A 9,867-nucleotide genomic window follows, 5' to 3' on the forward strand; every position below is an offset into this window, starting at 1 on the left:
CGATCAGAGTAACATGCGTTCTCGAGGAGGAGAGAGGGGGATGTGGGCATGTTAGAGACTAAAAAGGCTGGAGGAAGAGAGGGGACAAGGAAGGACGAGAGAGGCTCCATACTGAACGCATCGCCCCTCTTCTCTGTGGAACGAAGCTCAGCAGGAGCTCACATTGCATGTCACTACTCCTCAGCCTGCCACAGGCTGATGGCAAAGGGGAAGAGGAGGCCCTCCTGTCACACATTACAAGCAATGCAAACATGAGTTGTGGCCTTGCCAATCACATCGGCCTCACATCAACCTCCGAGTACATTCCCCCGCGATGGTCTGTATTCCAAATGCACTAAGCGTCCCTGGACCCGAGCGTCCTAATGCAGAGAGAAGGGAACGGAGCAGAGGACGGATGGGCCGGCCGGGGGATCATCCGTCTTGTGCTGCCGGGAGAGTAACTCCATCTCTCCGTCGCTCTCCTTTCAGGTTGAATCCGGCTCCCATTAAACTTTGGCTCCAACGCCGACACAACTACAGCAGCGAGCGATCAATGGCGAATTCTCAACGGGAGATTTGATCGCCGATATTTTTCATCCCTGAAGCAGTGGAAATTCTCACACGGCGGCTTCTGCAAAGGGGGGATCGGATGCCCATCTGCCATGTCCTAGAAGTGGGTTTGTCTCACGGATAATAGCCGGAGGTTGCAGCTGCTGCAGTGACTCAGCCATCGATTCCCAGTAAAAGGTCCCAGGTTTTCCACAGCGGACTGAGCCTCATCAGCAGCAGAGCGGTGGAGAAGGCTGAGCGCCCCCCCCCCCCCCCACCGAAGGCTTTGTTTCTAAAACAAGTGTGCACTCATATGCCTTGCTAGGGAATAATGCGTCTCCCAGAATGTGTAGATTACTGCCGTTCCAACAGAACTTGTCGTGTTTGCTCTTTGACAAATCTCTTTTGTTTTTCGGGCCAATGCTCATAGCCTCCACTTTGGTAAAGTAACAAACACAGCTTCGGCTCCCCATAATAGCAATCGTGTCTTCTCGGGCACGATTAAACCCAAGCGTTGGTTGGGAACAGCTCGAGTGACGTTTGGGTTCAGGGCCTCTCGGTGCAGATGGCTTCTTTTATCCTGCCAGGTGGATAATTGTCTCCACCAGGTGCACATCAGTCAGAGATTAAACTGCAGGGAAGCTAAAACCTGAAGGGAGGACCGAGATTGATTGGAGGAAAGGGCTCTAAAAAGAGAACAAGTCATGGCGTCAATCCCTTCATGTCAGTCATGCGCCGCAGCTGAGGCGTCGGCATGAAAGGGTTGCGTTTCTATTCGGGTATTATAGTGGGAAGTTGAACTTCAAGGAATGATTTTTGAAAGTCCATTGTCAATTTTCATCATATTCTAGCCAGACAACCCCAATGACCTGGAATCAGATTATGATTTAAACCCCACATCCCCGATAGGCCTCAGTGACTCAGCCTCAGTTGAGTCACTTCCCCTCTATCGTCTGTGTCCAGGTGGTTTCACCACACACCGAGACAAGGCACCGACCCCCCCCTTTCGACGCATAAGGCTATGAAGAGAATCTTCAAGAAAGTTCATCTTTTTTTTCATCTTCCCATCTTCCAAAACTCTCACACGGCCTTTTCATTGTGAGTCTGACGAGCGGGAGGCTCATTAAAACCCTTCTGTCACGCTGATAAGTAGGTCAGGTAAAAAACAAACGACAGAAGTAGAAGTTCACATCTCTTCTCACCTCTGTTCGGCGATGCCGCTGCTCGCCCCTGACGTCCCTGCGGTGACCTTTGGTGACCCCGATCACCGAGGTTTTTCCCCCCAGCCGCCTTTAACTGCGTATATACGCTTCAACGTCTAACCAGCCAGACGTTTCGTTGGCGTCTTTATCAGCGGGCTTCGACATCCCTCAACCGTGTTGGAACCAGATTTGTTTTTTTCTGTGCCGGCACGGCAATAACGAGAAATGGCGAACCGTCAAATTCGCCGGCGAGGAGGGAGTGCCGTGTCAGGTCATTGCCGCCAGCCTTTTGTGTCTCCTTATCGACCGGTTTCAGTCTGCGGACAAGACGGACAGATTGTCTTTAAGGAAACATATATTCTGAACATAGATTCTTCTTCTGAAATAACTCTGCAGACACTCAGGAACATTGCTGCCCCTTCATGGTGTCCTCTGACTCGACCTCGTTTTTGTCAATCGATGGACAACGGAGCAGCTCTCCGCCTCCACAGGGGTCCGCTGAACTTTGTGTTCAGGGCCCAACTTCTAACCGTCTGTGAAATCCGACACTGAGGATCCCAGGTTCCAACTGGCAAGTTCTGTAGCCCACACAGAGCGAAATGGAGGGTGGATGGTCACGGGCGCGCGTGGTTGTTCAAGTTGACCTTGCTTAACTTTCTTGACAAACATCCTGCAGGTTGTGGAAATGCTGTCCCTATTAGGGGACACCGTGTTGTTGTCCAACCACGTAACATGTTGTGTTGGGATACCTGCTGAAACTAGGGACTTTGTAGTTTCGTTTGAGTGGACGGTCTTGCTTTTGTTGTGCCAACTTGTGTTGTTTTTCACCTCTGGAACCTTTGAGTTGCTTTTCATTTAGATTTACTTCCACCCAACTTCTTTTGCTTGCATGATATGTAAAGACGATATTTCCTTCACGCATGCAAAGGATGAGCCCACGCTAGAAAGAAATCTGTCAATCAAGCTCTCGCCTTGATGCTGTTATTCAAAGGTGGGGTCAGGGTTTGATCTGCAGACCTTGGTCTTGGCAGTAAATTGTATCATCAAAGGCGTGGGATTGCGGTCTTGTGCATGTTAATGTGTTTGGTGCAGTGCCTCCTCAGCATCGATCAAAATGGATCATATATATATATATATATATATTATACGGCTTTGAAGCGCTAAAGCTCTAAAGCCCAAAGAAGAATTAACAGACACTTTCAGATCATCGTCCACGTTCTATGTGCGTAAGTCTGAAGATCCTCTTCAGCAGATGGAAAATGGAGTCAATCTCACTGCTCACTTCAAACCTAAAAAATGGGACGGATTAGGATTAAGGGGGTTGATAAATTCTCCGCGTGATGAGCTGCTCGAGGGAGGATCCTCAGCGATATAAAGGAATCGCGGACAGGCCCGGGGTCTCCTCATTAATCCCCACTGTCAGAAAGAATACAGGTCGTTATGTTGACGAGAGAAATCGGAGCGAGGCGACCCCGCGCCGTCGCTATAATTCAGAATGATTCACAGAACCGAAACACACGGTAGTTATCCATGGAAGGGCGTTGATAATCTCACCGCGAGAGGAGGCTTTACGACATAAAACCACGGGACCATCCAACGCAGTGTGTCTCTGTGACTCTGTGAAATATAGAGTAAGACAGAACTTATTTAGGTTTTTCCAACGCGTCCTCACACGAGAAACAGTTCATCCTCTGGCGAACACGAATGTTAGAGAGGAACTCTTGGATTGAAGCTGGGGATATCTAAACCGTATTGGAATACTTGCTAGGTCCCAAAACGTTCTGATGGAGATAACGACTCGCCGGTCAATTCACCAACTTGTCCACCTCAATGAATCAGAGCTCGCCGGCTGAAGTCCTCTGTAACTCAGTAGAACTTTGTTAATGGGCTGCAAAAACCATTGCATTTCACCGTTTGTATTTAAATGTGTCCTTTTGTTAATAATGTTGCTTTGATCACACAAAGTCTTTCCACGATCACTTTGTTCCTCTGTGACTCTCTATTATCTTTCTACTCTGCTTTCGTTCACTAATTATCTGCACATTTACATGGAAACAAACCAGCACAGTGCATTGTACGAGTGCAACATGTTTCCTTTTGTGAGAAGATGTTTTATTGATGGCAGCTAACGATAACATTAAGGGTGATGGTTGTATCTTAAATGATGATGACAGCACATTAATTATGTTTGTCTGCAACTTTGGTTCGGACCAAATACCATCAATCTGATGGATGGACGTGACATTTTGCCAAGGCGTTCGTGGTCCTCAGAGGGTGAGTCCATATTTCTCCAAAAGGAAATATGATGTCTTCTAGTCACAAAGATTCATGTTATAAATCGCAGAACGTAATAGACTGACTCTGGCCTTGACAGTTATACATTCAATCCAACACCTTCTGCCTTATTAAAAGAAATACTTCAAATATACAGACATTTAAAAAAGAAAGAGACTGAATGCATTAAAAAGGAAAAACATTTCATCACAGGAGTCAAGGCCTCCTACCAGCCATTAGTGGCAACATAATAGCAACATTGAATTATATGGAAGGATGATTGAGCAGATACCGAGAGACTGAAGTAAACCGAAACCGATGGAAGATAAACAGTAATCCTCTGAGACGGAGAGGGGGGGTCTCTTAGGTTCAATAGAACCAATACAAAGACACTTAAAGCGCAAAACAAAAAAAATCTAGTCGCTGATACCGACTGAAGATGTATTATTCCTAATACATGAATATATATTATAGGAATATACCTGGAACTCTACATCCTCAAAGATTTCTCACACTGAGCTTCCAGCCATCCTCCCTCTCTGTCTTCTCCCGTCTCCCAGTTTTAGTTTTGGGTCATTTCTTAAGGCCGAACTTCATGGGTGGAGTCGCGGAGAAGCACAGGTTGCCGAGCTGAGCGTTGTTCAGTCTGAAGCCCGGTGGAAAGGGAACACTAAGAGGGAAACTCCATCTGTGCAGCCTCTAGTTCTCTTTAAAACTTGGAAATGAACGCTTTCAAGCACAGAGTTATGTAAGGTGGCTTTTTTCACACGCTGGCTGGCCAGCTACCTTCGGATGGATCCTGTGTTTATCAGCGGACATGGGAGAATTCCAGGAAGTTTGCCAGTTAGCAAATCTTGTGCTGTTTTCTTTTGGCGGTGCCCGCTGAGGTAAGCCCGAGCTAAATCTATCGAGCAGAGCAACTATCCAGTTTGTGGGTCGTGCGCATGCTCGTATCCAGCGTCACGCCAACCCTCTCTGCAGAAATGAAAACGTGAAGCCAAAGCTTCATGTGTTGAAGCTGCATTCTGTGTGGTGACCAGCAGGGGGCGACTCCTCTGCTCCCATAGACGTCTATGAGGAAATGACTTTACTTCTCTGTAGTGACCAGCAGGGGGCGACTCCTCTGCTCCCATAGACGTCTATGAGGAAATGACTCTACTTCTCTGTAGTGACCAGCAGGGGGCGACTCCTCTGCTCCCATAGACGTCTATGAGGAAATGACTCTACTTCTCTGTAGTGACCAGCAGGGGGCGACTCCTCTGCTCCCATAGACGTCTATGAGGAAATGACTCTACTTCTCTGTAGTGACCAGCAGGGGGCGACTCCTCTGCTCCCATAGACGTCTATGAGGAAATGACTCTACTTCTCTCAGTAACCATTGCAAACATGTTTAAATGTAAACATTATTTTTCCATGTGGTTCTGCTGTGTATTCAAATGTGTAAATGTGAAGTCAAATCAAAGGGATAAACAGTGACGCTATAGATGATTGAGTCTTTTCAACAGTATTACAGTTCATTGTTCACGTGTGTGTGTGTTCCCACACCGCTTCCTTTGTGGGGACACGTGAGTTTTCCATCTTGTGAGGACATTCTGGCTTCACCTCGCTGCATTGAAGGTCGACGCCATCTGCATTCTTCTTGTGAATGGGGTCTGGTGAAGCGAGGGTGGACGGAAGTAGAAGAAAAAAGGCGCAATTGAAAGCGCACTATTTTAGTATTTCACCTCTTCTCCTCGCTGTCAGACCTCTTCTGACCACAAACCAGCCGTTATGCCACATTAACTAAAGAGAAAACGTTTCATGACCCTTTCGCGCTAAAACAAATGTAATTCCCGCAAAAATCAAATGAGGTCCTGTGTTGACCTCATATATGCAACATTAAACACAAAGTGTTTCACAACATGTGTCATCAGCTCCTGCATCACAAACACGGTATTTATTCCACAGGTGAAATGAAGCCTTCCAACAATCTAATCTGCAAATCAGGGGAGGATCTTGTATGTAAATGACTTGTTCGCCCCTCATGGTGCATTCGAACAGAAAAACCTTCTCAAATCTGAAGATGTGAAATAAGTACAGAAATGAAGAAGCACGCGGGCTCATGGTGTTAGCACGTGGCTGCTGCAGCTCTGATCTGCAGGTGAACACATCTGCTCAAGGAACACATCTGGAACAACAAGGACCCCAAATATTTTTTGGTCGAGCTCGTTTGGATTCCGGACCTCGTTGAGTCCACCGGCGCTCGGTGAGGTGCGTCGGAGTCTGCAGTGTGTCTCCCCCCCTCCCTCCCTCCCTCCCTCCCTCCCGTCCTGCCTCCCCCTCCTCTCCGCTCAGCAGCGCTTCGTCGCGGCTTCTCTCTCGTGCCCTGCGCGCTCCGGACTCCGGTATTCAAACTTTCCTCAGAGGAGAGACGGACGGTTCAACGTCCCGCAGGTGGAGCAAAACTAACGACTCTAACCGACCCGGTTCCGTTGTTTGGACCCTGACGTGGGATTCGTTACATGCCTTCTGGCTCCTGCGCGGTGCGGGACGCGGTCTCGGTGCGCACCGGACCAAAAATGGACCGCGGAACGCGTCCGCTCTGGTTCCGTGGCGATAAGACCAACTGAAAGGAATCCGGCACCGAAGAGGACCGACCGGAGCACCGCGCACGTTCCCTTCTCATCTTCTCCTCGAGTCCACGCGCCAGCCAGCGAGACGTCAGTGGAGACTCGAGGACACGGACATACTGTAGCGGACACCCAAGAAGGACGTAGCTTCGGGGGGGACAGACGTCACAAACCGCCAGGGCGCGCGAGGAACAGTCAGACGTGCACGCAGGTGAGTGAAGCCGCTCCAAGGAGAGGTGAGACTATAACACGCGTCTCTCTGGCACGGATGGAGGTCAGAGGTGTGCAGACATGCATGGTGTAGGGGGGGGGGGGTCTTTGGAGACATCAGATTTAGTTCCTTCCGAGTGTGTGTGATGGTGAGGACTCTGTATCCGGGTGGTTGTGGCGCAGACGGACACAGCGGCGTTTTTACGCAGCCCAGAAACATCGTCTGGAGTGACAACGCGTTCCCCGGCTTCCCCAAAATTGATAAGAAAATTGATAAACAGTTGATTTGAGGTGCTTTTTTATGGCAAAGGGGAGCCGATCCACATTGAGGGAGCATGTGCTGAGTAATTAGCGCACCGCGCAAAGTGGCGCCGCTGCTCGTTAAGACGCGTCGCGCTGGTCTGAGACGGAACGAAGCCGCGGGGACGTGTTGACTCCTCAGAGGGTGTGTTCGCGTCCGTGTGGACGCGGGTGGCCGTGCGTGCGTGCGTGCGTGCGGAGAGGGTGCGGCAGTTCAACCTCGCGGGGGGGATTCCGCCGCAAATACTTGCGCCAAACAGGGATCATCGAGTTTATTCAATGAAGCTTCCGCTAATCCACCTGTCTCCAGGGGGGATTAGAGGCTTGGGACGTGTTGGCACTTGGTACTTGCCCCCCCCCCGGCAAAAGCGTCCGCTTTTAGCAGCTCGTCTGGAAATTCACGACAGACCCAAATATTTGGATTTGGAAAACCGTCCAATTCATTTTTATTCCGGTTGTAAAGCCTCATCTTAATGCACGATATGCCCTCTCTCTCTCTCTCTCTCTCTCTCTCTCTCTCTCTCTCTCTCTCTCTCTCTCTCTCTCTCTCCCCAGCTCACTTCCTTCCTTTTGTTCTCCATCCTCATCCATCAGTCTCTCTTTAAACATCACCCCCCCCCCTCCCCCCTTCTCTTCTGCGTATTGCAGTCTTCCCTTTATGTCTTGTTGGTTCAGCATGGTTGTCACACCGAGGGTTTGATCCCCCCCAACGCTAACCCTCCCCCTCCCTCCCCCCCACTCTCCCCAACTCGAGTTCCGTACATCCGTCTTCTTCTTTTCAAGGAAGCACGCTCTGGTGCGCAGCGATTGGTTTTCTCAACACGAAACCCCCAATTTCACGTCCGAATATTGTCTTCTTCTTCTTCTTCTTCTTCCTCTTCTTCTTCGGAGGCGGCGCCCGGCCCGTAATTTCATTCACCAAGAGCCTGAAGCCGGACGTCTGAAGCGGTTTAACCGTCACGTGAAGGTCGGATGGGCCCTTTGATTTATGGCGCGTTTTTTCCCGGGCAAATGGAAAAGTCCACGGCCTGGAGGGGGCCGCTTGTTAGCCACGGAGAGACAGACCGGGCCCTCGTAGACCCGTCTCACCCCCCCCCTATTTGAGTGAGAGTGACTTACAGCGGATCAGCAGTCTTGACATATTGCTGCCAACTGTGTTCATTTCATTCCGTCTGCGAAAAAAAGAAAGGATATGAATAAAAGATCCCTGTGAATGGATGGAAGTGGACCGAAGTCAGGGGGCTCAGTCATTCCGGGGGTGAAATGGGATTGTGTGTGTGTGTGGGGGGGGGAGCTGCTTTAGTAACGCTGCCTTCCTGTTAGCATTTGTCCCGGTGACATCATGATGTTGCGTGCGGGGAGCTCTGGTCTTGTTTCTCCGCTGGTGTGTTTTGTTTGGGTCCGTTTGTGTCAACAGCATCGGGGGGGCCCGTAGCGATCCGCGGGTACCGCCCCTTCGGCTCGCCAAGGATCCCGAGAGCGCGACGGGCTTCATGGTTCCACAACCCCCCCGGGGGAACGCCTGTCTGAACGCGCCGCAGCGGCATCTTTGTGGCGAGGGAGGACTCTTCGTTGTTGCCCCTCGAATACGATTCATTCAGCCTCAGCTCCCGTCCCACACACACACAGACACACACAGACACACACACACACACACAGACACACACAGGCCGCGGTGTGTTTATGTTCAGCCGTGATTGCGCCTACTTGATTCAGTCATTCAGCCAGAAGAGGATTTCATTTGACTGAATCTGTGTCTCCCGGCCCGAGATTAAAGTGACAATCAGTCATGTGAAACAACAACAGCCGGCCCGGCCCTCCCTCTGCAGACCTGCTGCTGGCTGGTCGGGGGGGGGGGGGGGGGGGGGTCGAGGGGGGGGCAGACAAACCTCATCATTTACCAATCAACCCCTCTGGCTGCAGCCGCTGCGTTTTGCTCCCCTCCGATCACATCTTTGGCGCGTCGGTGCGGCGATGGGTTGTTTTTTTTTTTCTCCGCGCTGCGACAGCGTCAAACAGACTGACTGGAATTCCAAGTGAGCCGGAGAACAAACAAAAGCGAAGGCCGTCAGCATGAGCGGAGGTAGGTTTAATACTCCCTCCGGGATTTAAAAGTCAATTTACAGACAATCCTCCTGTCTTGACTACGCGGCCCTCGTGCTCCCTGCTGATGTTTTCCGGAGGACCTGGATGGGGAGGTGACTGTGACCCAGGAGAAGACCTGCTGTTAGCAGCGTTGTTCATACTCCTACTTTCGCTCCGAGGGCTTTTATTTCAGTTTTAAAAAATGCGACCGTCCAGCGGCTCTTACTGAAGGAAAAGCAGTGTTTCATGAGAAGCTTCTTCACTCCTTCAGGGAACGAAACGCGGCGCTTCAACATGGAGCCGAGGGACGGCTCCCCTTTTTCCCAACGGTCCCCAATGAAGACCTCTCGGGTGGTTCTGCAGAACCAAACCAGCTGGTTACGGGAGGCTTTCCTGCATTATGGAGCCATTGGTCTTCAGGTTGCATGCAGGTATAAAGAAGAGAAGACAGCCTTTAACGTGTCCACAATGGTTCAGGGGCATTGCAATAAACGGATGGAAGTTTTGAAATATGAAAGAATGGGAGTGATGATCCAGGATTTGTGGAGCTGAACGTGTGGTATCAGCCCTTTTCCCACACTTGACTTGACTCAAGTGGTTGTTAGAAGATCAAATTATCCCACGCGGACCCCCATCTGAGCACACATGAACATGCGCTG

General features: G+C 50.2%; 1 long non-coding RNA gene across 1 annotated transcript in view; it reads left to right on the forward strand.

The window, feature by feature from the left end:
- The first annotated feature begins 6,682 nt into the window (after positions 1-6,682).
- LOC144410299 (uncharacterized) overlaps positions 6,683-9,867 on the forward strand; it is a 40,431-nt gene continuing 37,246 nt past the window's right edge. Inside the window, exon 1 of the long non-coding RNA XR_013468258.1 lies at positions 6,683-6,824. This is a non-coding gene — a long non-coding RNA (uncharacterized LOC144410299). The remainder of the gene's footprint in view (positions 6,825-9,867) is intronic.

Source organism: Gasterosteus aculeatus, chromosome 7 (assembly GCF_964276395.1).
Source record: "Gasterosteus aculeatus chromosome 7, fGasAcu3.hap1.1, whole genome shotgun sequence".
NCBI classification, from domain to species: domain Eukaryota; kingdom Metazoa; phylum Chordata; class Actinopteri; order Perciformes; family Gasterosteidae; genus Gasterosteus; species Gasterosteus aculeatus.